This window comes from Crocuta crocuta, unplaced genomic scaffold, assembly GCF_008692635.1.
Source record: "Crocuta crocuta isolate KB4526 unplaced genomic scaffold, BGI_CrCroc_1.0 scaffold299, whole genome shotgun sequence".
Classification (NCBI taxonomy): domain Eukaryota; kingdom Metazoa; phylum Chordata; class Mammalia; order Carnivora; family Hyaenidae; genus Crocuta; species Crocuta crocuta.
The window spans coordinates 1,745,882-1,760,546 of NW_027532747.1; the positions used below are offsets into that span (position 1 = coordinate 1,745,882).

Genomic DNA, 14,665 nt, shown 5'->3' on the forward strand with positions numbered 1-14,665 from the left:
GGAACATGGCCCACAGAAGGGTTCCGACCCGAGCCCTGCCAGCTGGGAAGGTCACGCCAAGGCCACCAGGCACTCAGAAGTTTCCTCAGCATGCTGGAAGTTTCCAGGCTTAGCCTGTGCTGGCGCCTCTGCCCCTCCTCTGCACATGGACCCATGTCTTTTGCCTCAGAAAGCCTTTGGTCTCTTTACCTTTCTTTAAAGGAGCTCAGGCAGGGGCGCCTGGGTGGCTTAGTCGGTTAAGCGTCCGATTTTCGCTTAGGTCATGATCTCGCGGTTCGTGGGTTCGAGCCCCGTGTCGGGCTCTGTGCTGACTGCCAGCTCAGAGCCTGGAGCCTGTTTCAGTCTGTGACTCCCTCTCTCTCTGACCCTCCCCTGCTCACGCTGTCTCTCTCTCTCTCCTAGAGATAAATAAAACATTAAAAAAAAAAAAAAAACAAAAAAAAAAAAAAAGGAGCTCAGGACAAGAGCTGGGAGTGTCCCGATCAGACTCTGGACATCCAGGCTCCATCGGGGTCGCTGAGCTGAGGACGACTCAGCAGCGGCACCCACGTGCTGCCTGTGGGGTCTGGCTCCAGCCTCGGGTCCTGCTTCCCACAGCCCGTCTCCAGCCTGGCTTTTCAAACCCTTCCCTCCATCTTACAGCCACCCTGGTGCTTGCCACCACCCTCTCCTACCTTCCCCAGTGGCCCAGCGGCCTCCTTACCCATCGGCCCATCTGCCCAGAGTGCCCTCCCCCGTCAGTGGCCCTCCCAGCCCCTCCATAAGGCGGCCACGGCCACGCCGCCCCGTCTGCTTCGTCTGACCACACTTCCGTGTGAGCTCCAGGACCGCCCAAGCCCGTGCCGGAAGCTGGGGACCCCTCAGAGCAGAGCATGCTCGAACCCTGGCCCTCATAGAATGATGGGGCCCCACGGTGACGCCCACCCCTCACTCCGCTCACTGCTTCCTAAATCGTGCCGCCTGTCTCCCACTTCGGGACTTGGGCACTGCTGTTCCCTTCCCGAGAATGTCCTTCCTCCAGCCCCAGCTCTGCCCCACCTGCTCCCCGCTGCCGCGGCCCTTCCTCCCTGGGTCTTCTCTGCAAACAACTCGTGCCCCGGTGGTCTGGCCCCGGGCTACCCTCAGAGCCGGGGTCTGTACCTCGGACACGGCGGCGATCACTCAGGTGGGGAGCTGGAGAGTGTCGGCGTCCCTGCACGAGGTCACTTGGGAAATGTCGGAGACTTTGAGACTGAGCAAAGCTTCCGTGGACCATGCCCTTCTCGCCCTGCTTCCTGAAGATAGATGCCCATGCAGGCACTGAAGACAAGGAGGAAGCGGCTGAGACCAAGAGTGGGTGCCATGGCCCTGAAGCTTGCCGGACCCACGGGCAGTCATGCGGAGGGAGCTGGGGAAGACCTTACGCAGAGGGCGCCATTTGAGTGGGGTTGTGAGGGATGAGTAGGAGTCTGTGAGAGGCAGAAGTGGAGAGATCAGTGCCGCGTGAACATCCATACCGCTGTGGACCAGGGCTCAGCACACTTACAGCCCGGGGGCCAAATTCTGCCAGACTTATTTCTGTATGGCCTCTAAGCCCAGCATGGCTTTGCCTTTTTGAAGGCTCATAGGAAATAAATACAAAGGCGTGTACAACAGAGGCCGTATGCAGCTTGCAAAACCTAAAATGTTTGCTCTTCGTGCCTTGGCAGAAAGGCTTTCCAAGCTCTTCCTGCACAAGGGGAAGGTTCGTATGGGGCTGTCCCTCTGACATGGCCTGGGGAGGATCGGAGCGGGAGCCGGTGCTGATCTGCACATGGGGGCCCATCTCTGGGTGGTCACAGCAAGGCCCTGGTCCTCTCCGGTGACCCCAGATGTCTCTCACGGGCAGCGGGGACGGCCGGGTGAGATCACGGCTGTCATGGGCCTGCGCAGGGCCAGCCTGGAGCCCACCATCCTTCCAGCCAGATTCGTGGCCTGAGGGGCCTGGGCTGGAGCGGACTCCCACACTCATGTTTGAATTAGCCGGATTTTCCACCGGCTGGCTGGGTCTGGAGGGACCCGACGGGACGATGTTCCAAGATTAGTAATGTTTCAGCTCAAATGAGCTGGAATTCTGGTGGTTTCTTTTAATCCCACAGTGTTTACCCCAATCAGCGATCGAAGCTTGGCTAGAATGGTTGTCATTTTTCCTGTGATTAATGCCCTGGCGGGCAGGCCTGTTTTCCAGGAAACGCCACTCTTCCCCACCTCTGCGCCGGCTAGCGGCATCCTCAGAGGCCCCGGGACGTCAGACGGGGACACAGGTCAGGGCGTGAGCGCCAGGCCCCTTGTACAGCTCAGGGCTGTGCCTCTGTCCCCGGCGTCTGGCGGTAGCCATCAGTCAGTTCGACCAGGTGGTGAGCCTCCCAGAGGGCAGGGTCCATTTCCTACTTCGTGGCCTCACTTGGGCTCCTCAAGAGCAGCCGTGAGACGACACTAGCAGTTTATTTGGAAGGTGATCCCTGAAACACCGAGAAACAGAGCAGGATGCGCCTCCAAACTGGTTCCCTCCGGGCGCACCGGGGACACCCCGCCCCCCAAGGACTCTGGGAGTCAGGAGGGAGCCCACGGCCCAGTGCTGCCCCGCTCAGGGGGCAGAGGGTCGGTGTTCTTGCCCTCGGTGGCCCTTGGGATGCTCCCAGGATAATCCCCCCAGAGTTTTGGGCCGGTGGGCACAGGCGGAGCAGATGTTTGCAGCTTCAGAGAAGGCCCTGAGGTGGGGACGCAGCCGCTGGTGGCTGGCAGGCTGCCCGGCACACTCTGAAATGTTGGCTCCAAGGCCGAGCAATCCACAGGCCCATGTGTCTGAAAAAGCCATGTTTCTGTCCCCTCCTGCCGTCTAGGGCCCAGCCTGCTGCCATGTGGTCCTCCAGAGTATTGGCTGGCCAAGCAGCTCCCTGCTTGCTGGACGGGGAAGGGCCCAGCGTCCTGGGAATTCATGGGCAAGGCTGTCCCACGGTCACCGGGACCCGCGTGGATACGGGCTCGGAGCTCCATGGCTTCCCCCCCGTGTCTCACCCTCCAGGGCTCAGTGCACCACATGCACAGCGTCCTGGGTCAGGGGCGTCCAGGGGAGCCACGTAGGAGCCTTGAACACTCGGCAAGAATAGCAGTGGTTTCCGATGTGCGTGGGACCAGGCTCTTGGCCTTTGTCTTGGGGACAAGGGGCGCTACCCCACCTTGTCATGAAGCTCATGCCGGCTGGTGTGCAGGGTCCCTCTGAGTGTTGTGACCCTGAGCACGGCCTGTGCTCTGGGACCTGGCCGTGTGGGTGGGGAAAGGCAGACCACGTTGCGTCCTTTGTTGCAGCCCCACTAACGGGCCCTCCGTCTGTCACAGCCTGGCCCCAGCTCAGGAGACATCTGCCTTCTGGGATTTAATCTGCACAGCAGCCTTGGAGAATCAGGCCTGGTGACTCCATTTTACAGGTAATGATGCTGAGGTGACCTTGCTGGTGAGTGACCCAGCAGAGCCAGCTCCAAAGCTCCCCTGGAGGAGAGGCGGGCTCTGTCTTTTTGTGTCACCATCCACACTGCACAGCAGGTTACCACACCCAGGGGCTTAGGAAAGCACACATTTCCCTTCTAGCAGTTCCTGGGGGCAGAAATGTGGGCACGGCCAAGCTGGCTCCTGCGTCTGGCATCTCACAGGCCTGCACTCAAGGCTTTGGTGTGGGAGGGGGCTGTGTTCTCATCTGGAGGCTCAACTGGGGGGAAATCTGCTTCCAAGCTCCTTTAGGCAGTTGGCAGACTTCATTTCCTTGCAGCTCAGGAACATGGCAGCTTCAGGGCCAGAGGGAGGGGGATCAGACCTCAGGGAGGGCCCCATCTCTTTGAGTCAGGCCCACCAGGTATAATATTCCTTCTGATGAGTTGATTTGGGATATCAGTTATGTCTGCAAAATCAGGTCCACTTCACTGTATTCTCCTGGCTAGAGGCAAGTCGGGACCCTCCCTATCCCTCACGCATCGGGCAGATGCTTCTGTCCTGAGTCTGCCCTGGACCATCTGCTCTGTGACTTTGGATAAGCCACTTACCTGCTCTGGGCCCCGGTCATCCCTGCTGTGAGGTAGGAGATGGCAGACTAGGGCAGGACCCGGTGTCTCCTCTGTATGTACAGTGGCTGTGGTACAACCCAGGCGGGGACTGTGTGTGAGGCCTCTGTGGTGACTGACGGTGAAGGCGTGGTAGCCAGGGGGCTGGAGGAAAGGACAGGCCGGGTTCCATGCCTCTCTTCCTCTCTCTCCCAAGGTCTGACCCGTTTGTCAGGAGATATATTTTCCCCTCTATCTTTAAAAGAAAACACAAACAGTGAGCCATCTGTCCACAGGTGGCCTGTATTTTCCTCTGGGAAAACATAGGTAAGGTGGCCCCAGGGGCCGCCATGTGATGCCAGCCCTACTGCTGAGGGAATATAGAAACCAGCCCTCGTGGTGATCGAGGGCACCTCCGGTGGTGGGCTCCAGCCACTAGGGTCCCCAGGGAGCTCCCACACACCCACACGCCACACGTTGACCAGCAGCTTGCTGCCCCTGACCTGCTGGCTCACGAGGCTAGCTGTATGGTTGGGGTTTCCAACCGGCCTTTCCCAAAGCCCACCCACCCCTCTGGCTCCAGAGGGTGCTGGCCTCTGGCTTCAGCGTTACTGAAACACGTGTTGGGAAAAATGAAGTCAAAGAATGTCAAAGAGGTGTGGGGGTGGGGCAGGGCCTGCCAACCAGGAGCTCATGAGAGCCCCTTGCCCTCTCTGGTCTATAATACGCCCTGGGCACAGGGTTCCCAGAACTGAGAGCCAGGCAGGCACAGGGCTGTGGGCCCTGGGTGCAAGGTCCCGGCTCCCAGCTCCCATGTCTGTGTGGGGAGGCAGTCTCTTCTTGTGAGTGAAGTCCACTTTGTCACATTCTACAGTGACAGGGAACTTACAACCCCGCTTAGGATGTACAAGGGCCTGGACTCAGCAGGTTCAGAGTGTTCGGAGCAACTGACGCCGAGGTCCACAGGACGGATGCCTCGGACGCCACGAGACCCCGTCGGAATCATGGCTCCCTGCCTGAACCCCCCACAAAGCGTGTTCCAGGGCGTCTGCTTTGGGATTCTGTGGGAAGTCCAAAAATAGAGCTGTCACCTCTCTGCCTCTTGAGCTGGGTGCCTGGCTCCTTGGGACCACGCCAGAGCCACACCCCATGTGGTGCTGAGCAGGGGGGCCGGCTGTGGCCAGCAGAGTAATGGACTCCAGAGATGCTAAGTACCCAGAACACGTGGCTGGCAGAGGACTTGGCAGATGTGATTAAGATAAGGACTTGGGGCCGGGGAGACAATCCTGGTGGGCCAGCGCCGTCGCAGGGCCTGGGGAAGAGGTGAGCGGGAGGGGAAGAGTCGGAAGAGAAGGTGTTTTGGGGGTTTTGGTGCATCCCCTGTAGGAGCCCTTGCATAGGGCCATGGGCAGGGCCCAGGGCCGCCCTACACCAGGCCAGTGTCTCTTCAGTGAGGGACATGCCCACTGCCCCCACCGAGCACCCCCCTACTCCCCAGGCCTGCCCAACACCCACAGCATCACCGGCAGCATTCATGCCGCTGACCCCACGCCCCCAGCCCCTCCTCACCACCTCTTCCTCCCTGGGCTCTGTGGAGCTACTGCCCTTGGCTGCTGCGTCTCCGTCCTACCTGCCGGCTCACCAATGACAAGCCTTGGGACATGAGTCTTAGGATTCTTCTCTTCTGCTGCCCCACTGCCCCCTGAGTGATGCAGTGGTCTTCACAAGCTCCCAGAACAGCGGTAAGTGAGCCCTGCACTCTAGGCAGAAGGAGGCAGTGTGAGGCCGTGCAGGTTGGAACGGCGCTCCCCCCTGCTGGTGCCGGTGGGGCCCAGGAGGAAGCCAAACTCCCGCCTCCACGCAGTACCATGCCTTAGGCAGAGAGCTCCCGGCAAGGTCAAGGGAAAGCTGAACTCCCAGTCTCATCCTTTGGCACCAAGGCAGCACGAATGGGCGGGTGACTTAGCTTGGGTGGTGTTACACACACACGGCAGTAAGCTGGACACCTACCCCCACCCGTGCCTAACCGCCACACCTAAACAGGGTGACTGCCTACTAACGGGGAGATTAAATGGGATCCAGAGTCGCATTACATAATGCCCCAAATATCCTGGATACAATAAAAAATCACTCATCGTACCAAGAACCAGGGCAATCACAACTTGAATGAGAAACAACAATCAAACAGACGCCAACATCAAGATGAATCAGATGTTGGAATTATCCAGCAAGGATTATAAAGCAGCAATCACAAAATGCTTCAACAGCAATTACGGACATGCTTGAAAAAAAACGGAAAAAGAAAAGAAAAGAAAAGAAAATCTCAGCAGAGAAATAGAAGATATAAAATAGCACCAGAGGGAAATTCCAGAATGGAAAAAAAAAACAAAACCCCACAATAACTGTGATCAGAGTAACCTCACTAGTGGGCCCAGCAGTGGATTAGAGATGACAAAGGAAGGAAACAGTGAACTCAAAGATGTGTCAATAGTGCTCAAAGGACCAATCTGAGGCACAGAAAAGACAGATTGCGCAGGAAAAAAAAGTGAACAAAATCGAGGGCCTGCGAGACAATTACAAGGGTTCTAACACTCACAGAGTTGGAGTTCTAACACTCCTCTCCATAAGGAGAGGAGGCGTAGGTGGGGCTGAAAAAAAGATTTCGAGAAAGAATGGCTGAACATTTCCCTAATTTGGCCACAGGCATGAACCTTGAGATTCACAAAGCTGAGCAAATCCTGAACAGAATAAACCCAAAGAAATCCACGCCAAGAAACATCGTAATCAAACATCTGAAGACTACAGACAAAGAAAAATTCCTGAGAGCAGCCGGAGAAAAGTGACAGCACATTTAGAGAAACCCCAATTCAGAAGAAGCCAGAAGGAATAGAGACTATTGACCACTATCATCTGTATCCAGGAATATCCTTCAGGAATCAAGGGGACCTGAATTCAAAATATGGAACTATAAACCCCCCTGGGAGGAAACAGGAAGACTTCTCCTTGATCTGGGGTTTGATAATGAGTGTTTTGATGCCTCACCAACCATCTGCCCCATGAAAGAAAAAGGTGATAGATTGTATGCTGCTGAAATTAAGAACTCTTGTTCTGCAAAAGACACCGTTAAGAGAAAGAAAAGACAATCCACATTTGGGGGTGGGGGGCATTTGCACAACACATACCCGCTAGAGAACTTTTACCCAGAATAAACAAAGATTACAAGAAATCCAACAATAGGGAAACAAACAACCTAATTAAAAAATCAGAAGGAGATCTGAACAGACTTCTCATCAAAGAAGATGTACCCGTTGTAAGTAAACATGAAAGGCGCGTCATATCATGTGTCTTTATGGACTTGGAATTTGAAACAACAATGAGAGGGGAGCCTGGGTGGCTCCGTCAGTTGGGTGTCCGGCTTCAGCTTAGGTCATCATCTCGCGGTTCAGGAGTTCGGGAGTTTGAGCCCCGCATCGGGCTCTGTGCTGACAGCTCGGATCCTGGAGCCTGCTTCAGATTCTGTGTCTCCCTCTCTTTCTGCTCCTCCCCTGCTGCTGCTGCTGCTGCTGCTCTCTCTCTCTCTCTCCCTCCCTCCCCCCAGAAATTAAACTTCAAAAAAAAAGAAACAACAATGAGATACTGGTACATACCTATCTGGTTGGCTAAAATCCAATGCCAGTTGCTAGTGAGCGTATAGAACAGCAGAAGCTCTCATTTGTCACTGGTGGGAAAGCAGAGCGGCACAGCCACTTTGGAAGACAGTTTGGTGGCTTCTTAGAAAGTTAAACATAGCCTTACCATATGATCCATCAAACTCCTCAGTATTTACCCAACTGAGTTGAAAATGTATGTCCGCACAAAAACCTGCATATGAGTGTTTATAGCAAGTTTTTTTATAATTGCCAAAACCTAGAAGCAATCAAGATGTCCTTCACAGGAAAAGGAAAAAAAACAAACAGACAAACAAACTGTAGTTCATCCAAACAACGGAATATTATTCAGCAATAAAAAGAAACGATCTATTGGCTCACAAAACGATAAGGATTAATATTGAATGTCTGTTGCTAAGTGTTAAGAAGCCAGTTTGAAAAGGCTACGCAGTGTATGGTTCTAATTATATGACATTTCGGGAAAGGGGAAACTATACAGAGAGTAAAAATAGTCCTGGTTGCCAGAGGGTCGGAGGGGAGGATTAAATAGATGGGGCAAATGGATATTTTAGGGCAGCGAAACTATTGTGTATTATAGGGTGAACGCAGGATACCATACATTGATCGAAACCCATAGAACTTTACAACACAAAGAATAAACTATAATATATGGAAATTACAAAGTCATTTAGGAGGGTGGAGCATTAGGATAGAATGTAGAACATGAATGTATGATACACATTATAGAAGAGAATGGGCGAAGAAGGTGCTGATTTAAGTTACTTTGAACATAGAGTCTATCAGACTAAAGGCAAAAAGAACTATATAGAAGCACAGTATTCCAGTTCCAAAACATTGTTTCCCATGAGGTTATAGGTTAACAACGATGATACCACTATGCATGTACACTAGACTTGAACAATTAAGTAAAAGATGGCAGAGGGTGGGAACCAAGTTTCTCACTGTTGGAGTCAGAAGTTCCAGACCGGCAAGCAGAGAAGTCTAGAATGATCCATGTGGTAGTGGATTAGAGGTAGGGACATCATCATGAACTCATGTTAGAATAATCTAAATATAGGGGCGCCTGGGGGGCTCAGTCGGTTGAGCGTCCAACTTTAGCTCAGGTCATCATCTCACAGTTTGTGGGTTTGAGCCCTGCGTCGGAATCTGTGCTGACAGCTCGGAGCCTGGAGCCTGCTTCAGATTCTGTCTCCTCCCTCTCTCTCTGCCCTCCCCTGCTCATGCTCTGTATCTGTCTCTCAAAACTAAATAAATGCTGAACAACATTCTTTAAAAAAAGAATAATAAAAATACAGATGGTGGCATGTATGCATGTGCATGGAGCTACATGTAGATGGGTCAGTATAAGCAAGCACACCCCCTTGCTCTGTGGGCTTAGGGGGCCTAGAAGCGAGGATGTTCCGGCACCAATGAGCATGTCCTGCACCCAGATGTCAGCGTCAGCACCTTTCTTCAATGAAAGGAACCAGGGCTGCTCGGGAACATGGCCAATTGTAGGATGGGGCGGAAGAGCCACAAGATAAGCCCTGGGCATTTTACAGAGCCAGAGAGTAGGAAAGCGCTCGAGAAACCAAGCCAGAAAACTCACAGTGATGTGAGATACGTCAATGCGATAAAGTGGCCAATTGAAAGAGCTCCCAGTGGTCAAAGCTGAAACCACCTGGACGACAAGGTAGGTGCCATAGTAACGGATTATAACCTCAAGTATGAAATAAATATCCAGGAGTCCATATTGATACAAACAAATGCAGAGATGCCGAAATGCATAAATGCATGCATGAATGAATATATACAACCTCCGGCGCAGGATTCCAGATACTGATGTAGACAGTGAGTCTTGAACGAAGTGGAATGTATTTCCTATTCCTCAGGTACAGGCTACACGTGGTGGTTTCCTTCCAAAGAGGACGAGGTGAAAGAAAGAGGAAGGGAGTAGCTGCACTGTGGAGAAACCTGGAAAACAGTACCTCAGGCCAGGTGATCAAGATTAACATCAACCGTGATGAGGTCTATTGATAGCATGTGCCTTTGATGTGACATAATGGGAACGTTCACCTCGGAGGTCTTCTGCCCCGAAACACATCGTCCCATTCTAGCCACGAAAACGGCATCAGACAAATCCCAACTTGGCGGACATTCTACAAACTACCTGGTAACTGCTCTAAACTTTCAAGGTCATCAAAAAAAATGAAAATAAAATACAAGGAAAGTGTGAGAAACTGTCACAGCCAAGAGGAGCCCAAGAAGGTATGATAACTAAATAGATTCTCTGTCTCCCTCTCTCTCTGCTCTCTCCCATTCACACTCTGTCTCTCAAATATAAATAAACATTTTAAAAAAACTTTTAAAAAATGGGGATGCCTGGGTGGCTCAGTCGCTTAAGTCTCTGACTTCAGCTCAGGTCATGATCTCACGGTTTGTGAGGGTTTGTGAGTTTGAGCCCCAAGTCAGGCTCTGTGCTGACAGCTCAGAGCCTGGAGCCTGCTTCAGATTCTGTGTCTCCCTCCCTCTCTCTCGATCTCTCTCTCTCTCTCTCTCTCTGCCCTTCCCCTACTCATGCTGTCTCTCTGTCCCTCAAATATAAATAAACGTTTTTTAAAAAGCCATTTAAATGGAATATGGTGTCCTGGATGGGATCCTGGGGCAGAAGTCCATTTGAGAAAAAAGAGGAAGCCTGAATAATATATGAACTCTAGTTAATGACAACATACTGATATTGGTTCATTAATTGTGGCAAAGCACCACACTAATGTAAGGAGAAATGAGGCATGGGGTATACAGGAACTCTGTCCTACCTTTGGAATAACTGCAAAAAATCTAAAACTGTACTAGAATGAAATGTTTATTTAAAGACTTCAAACATTTTTCAGAAGAAAAGAATGGCAAAGAACAAAGTGCTGGTACCTAAAACAACCTGGAGGCATCTCAAGGGCATTGTGCTCGGTACAAAAAGTCAATCTCAGATTCTTACAAACTGTGTAGTTACTTGCACAACAGCATTAAAATGAGAAAATATGGAAGCAGAGAACACAGTAGTGGTTTCCAAGGGACAGGAATGGAATATAAATATATTTACGTTTAATATAAGTTAAATAAGTCGTGTGAATATAAAGCATTACCACAAGAGCACTCCAATGTGTGATGAATGGTTAACATGTATGGGATCGCACAACATAGAAATGCACACACACACACACACACACAGAGACATCAATGCAGGTGAACACCGAGTATGGTCTGCAGTCTGGTTAATGGTATTTTACCAGTGTCAGGTTCCTTATTTTGATACTGTGCATGAGTTATCCCTATTGTGGAAGCTGAGAGAAGGATATATCATTGGTCTCTATGTCTTCTTTCAACTTCCAGTGAGTCTATAATAATTTTTTAAAGGTAAAGTAAAATTGAAAGTCTGAATTCTGCAATAACAGTGGAAGAGCTTGTAACAGGCTGTGCTTCCTCCCAACAACAATTGGACTCTGGATACCATATAAAACAACTGTTCGAATACACTTAAGAACAACCAAAAGTAGGTTAAAACTTGAGGGGACTTGACACTTAAAACAAGGGAAATCCCAGATGAAATCTACGTGTGATGGTCTTCCCCCAAGGGTGCTCTCCAGTTTACATGGCTCGCAGAAATGAGCTCATGCAGGAAGAGGCTGAAGAATCAAGGTCTGAGTTCAGAGAAACCCAAGGAGCTAGAAAGCCAGAGGGGAGATCCAGGAAAGGAGAGAGCCACAGTGGGGGAAGGAGGTATCCCAAATTTTGCATACAAATACTTCTTCCAAACCTTGACTGACTCCTACTAAGTTGTACACATACAAGGTAAGACTCGAAAGATCTCAAGGAAAAGCGAGCCCAGGCACCTGAAGGATGGCAGCAGAGATTAAATCAGCCGATGAGTTTAAGAGAGACAGAATTTGAAGTTCAGTTTCTGCCGTGTCAGTCCTTCAACTGAAGCCAAAGAAGGGCTATGTCTCAGGTGTAAGAGTCATGTCTCAGGACTAAGGCTGACACTGGAGGACTGAGGGGGAAACTGGGATGAACTTGCCCTTCAAAGGCATAGATCCAAACCTCCACAAGACTGAGATGATTGCCGGTAATTTAGTTACCTGCTAGAACAAAAGGCCACACTATTCAGAAGAGAATAACAGAATCCAGAGCCTCTACAAAGTACCACTCACAATGTCCATTGTTTAATCCAAAATTACTAGACACACGGGGCACCTGGGTGGCTCAGTCAGTTAAGGTTCTGACTCTTGATTTCAGCTCAGGTCCCAGATCTCATGGTTGTGAGAATAAGCCCCACATCAGGCTCCACAGTTGGAATGGAACTTGCTGAAGATCTTCTCTTCCTCTCCCTTTGTCCCTCCCCTACTTGTGCTTTCTCTCTCTCTCTCTTAAAAATAAAATAAATAAGGGGCGCCTGGGTGGCTTAGTCGGTTAAGCGTCCGACTTTCGCTTGGGTCATGATCTCGCGGTTCGTGGGTTCGAGCCCCGCATCGGGCTCTGTGCTGACAGCTCAGAGCCTGGAGCCTGTTTCAGAGTCTGTCACTCCCTCTCTCTCTGACCCTGCCCTGCTCACGCTGTCTCTCTCTCTCCTAGAAATAAATTTAAAAATAAATAAATAAATAAATAATAAAAATAAATAAATAAAATAAATAAAATAATATGAAATAAAATGACTAGGCATGCAAAGGAGTGAGAAAATGTGACTCATAATCAAATGAAAAAAATTGGTCACAAGAAGCAAACTGACAAAAACCCAGATGTTAGAATTGCTTGACAAGAACTTTAAAATAAGTTTTATAGATATGTTTAAAATTTTTCTAATGTTTATTTGTTTTTGAGAGAGGACAAACAAAAAAAATTTGTTTTTGCAAGCAGGGGAGGGGCAGAGAGAGAGGGGCAGAGGATCTGAAGCGGGCTCCATGCTGAAAGCAATGAGCCTGACGTGGGGCTCGAACTCACAAACCACGAGGTCATGACCTGAGCCAAAGTCGGTCACTCAACCGACCGAGCCACCCAGGTGTCCCAAAATGTTTAAAATTTTTACAAGAAAAGATGGACAAACTGTGCTGATGTTCCCACTGTGAGAGGGAATACCAAGAGAGAAATGAAAATTCTACAAAAGAATCCAATGAAAACCCCAGGACTGGAAGACACAGTATCTGAGATGAAAAATGTTTCGAAGGGCAGACTGGACACTGCAGAAGAAAACATCAGTGAACTTGAAACTGGGTCAATAGGAATTAGCCAAACTGAAACCCAGAGAGAAAAAAAGATTTTAAAACTTCAGAGTCTCCGTGGACTGAAGGACACCCACTGAGCCAGCTAAGAGCTATGTGGCTGCAGTCCCTGAATAAGAAGAAAGAGGAAGAAAAGAGAAGAAAATATATTTAAAATAAGCATAGTGAAAAAATTTCACAAAAATTTCAGTCAAAATTTCACAGAAGGTGTTAACCCATGGATTAAGAATCTCAGTGGGCCATGGGGCGCCTGGGTGGCTTAGTCGGTTAAGCGTCTGACTTTGGCTCAGGTCATGATCTCGTGGTTCGTGGGTTCGAGCCCCGCGTCGGGCTCTGTGCTGACTGCCAGCTCAGGGCCTGGAGCCTGTTTCAGTCTGTGACGCCCTCTCTCTCTGACCCTCCCCTGCTCACGCTGNTAAATGTCAGTGGGCCAAAGGAGAGCAAATATAAAGAAAACCACACATGGAGATACCACAATAAAACTTCTAAAAACTGAAGATAAAAGGAAAAGTCTTAAAAGCAGGCAGAAGAAAAAGGCACATTACATACTAGAGAACATTGATAATATTAACTGGCTTTTCATCAGAAATCACTGAGGTCATAGATAACAGAGGAACATCTTTAAAATGGTAAAAGGAAAAAATGCCATCTAGTCTTGTATATCCAGCAAACATGTCTTTTAAAAAATAAGGACAGATAATGACATTCTGGGGCAAATGAGATCCAAGAGAATTCCTTGGCAACAGACTTACATTTTAAGAAATACTGATGCCAGTTATTTAAACTGCAGGAAAATGATAACAGATGGGAATCCTGATATTCAGAGAGGAATGTGGAGCATTGGAAATGGTTACTATGTGAGTACATAGAAAACTGTATTTTTCTAATTCCTTAAAGGATGGTTAATTGTTTAATGGATAAACAATAGGACTCATAACTTATATAGAAGTGAAATGTGTGACCATAGTGCAAAAGATTGCAGGGAATGAATGGGATTATATTACGGCAGGCGTCTTATGTTATATGTGAAATGGTATATCACTCATTCAAGCTGGACGATGATGGGTTAAGAACACATATTGGAATCCTAGAGAAGCGAGTAAAAATAACGCAAAGAGGTATAGCTGAAAACCCGTTAAAAGGAATTAAATAGAATACAAAAAGTAATCAATTAACCCAAAAGACAGCAGGGGGGTTGGGGAAGAAACAAAGGAACAGATTAAATAGGAGAAGTGAGCAAGCAAGCAGCAGGGCAGTAGACCTGAACCCACCACACCAAGGACTTCACTAACGGCAAATGGATCAAACCCTCCAAGTAAAAGGCACAGATGATCAGTGAGGTGACAAAAGAAATAAGGAGGATTTCTACTTTCTTGCACGGTGAAAGATCCCACCCCCTGCTCCCAAAGGAACCCCGCATACATACTCCTTATGGAAAACAACTCTAAGGTCTGGACATAATTTTAAAAACCCTGAAGGTGCTAGGGAGTGAAAAACAGCATAAAAATTCCAGGAAGTACTGAAAACATCATGGGCACAGGACAGAGGGTAACAACATGCGGGAGGTCGTGTCGGGGAGGGAGGGGGAATGTAAGGGAAATCTCTGTACTTTCAGCTCCATTTTGCCGTGAGCCTAAAACTGCTCTTAAAAAATAGATCAATACAAAAAACAAAAAACAGAAGGCCATGTCAAAAA

General features: G+C 49.5%; 1 non-coding gene across 1 annotated transcript; it reads left to right on the forward strand.

The window, feature by feature from the left end:
- The first annotated feature begins 13,217 nt into the window (after window positions 1-13,217).
- On the forward strand, window positions 13,218-13,302 carry TRNAQ-UUG (transfer RNA glutamine (anticodon UUG)). The gene has a single exon. It is a non-coding gene; the product is annotated as a tRNA-Gln (tRNA).
- Window positions 13,303-14,665: the final 1,363 nt, after the last annotated feature.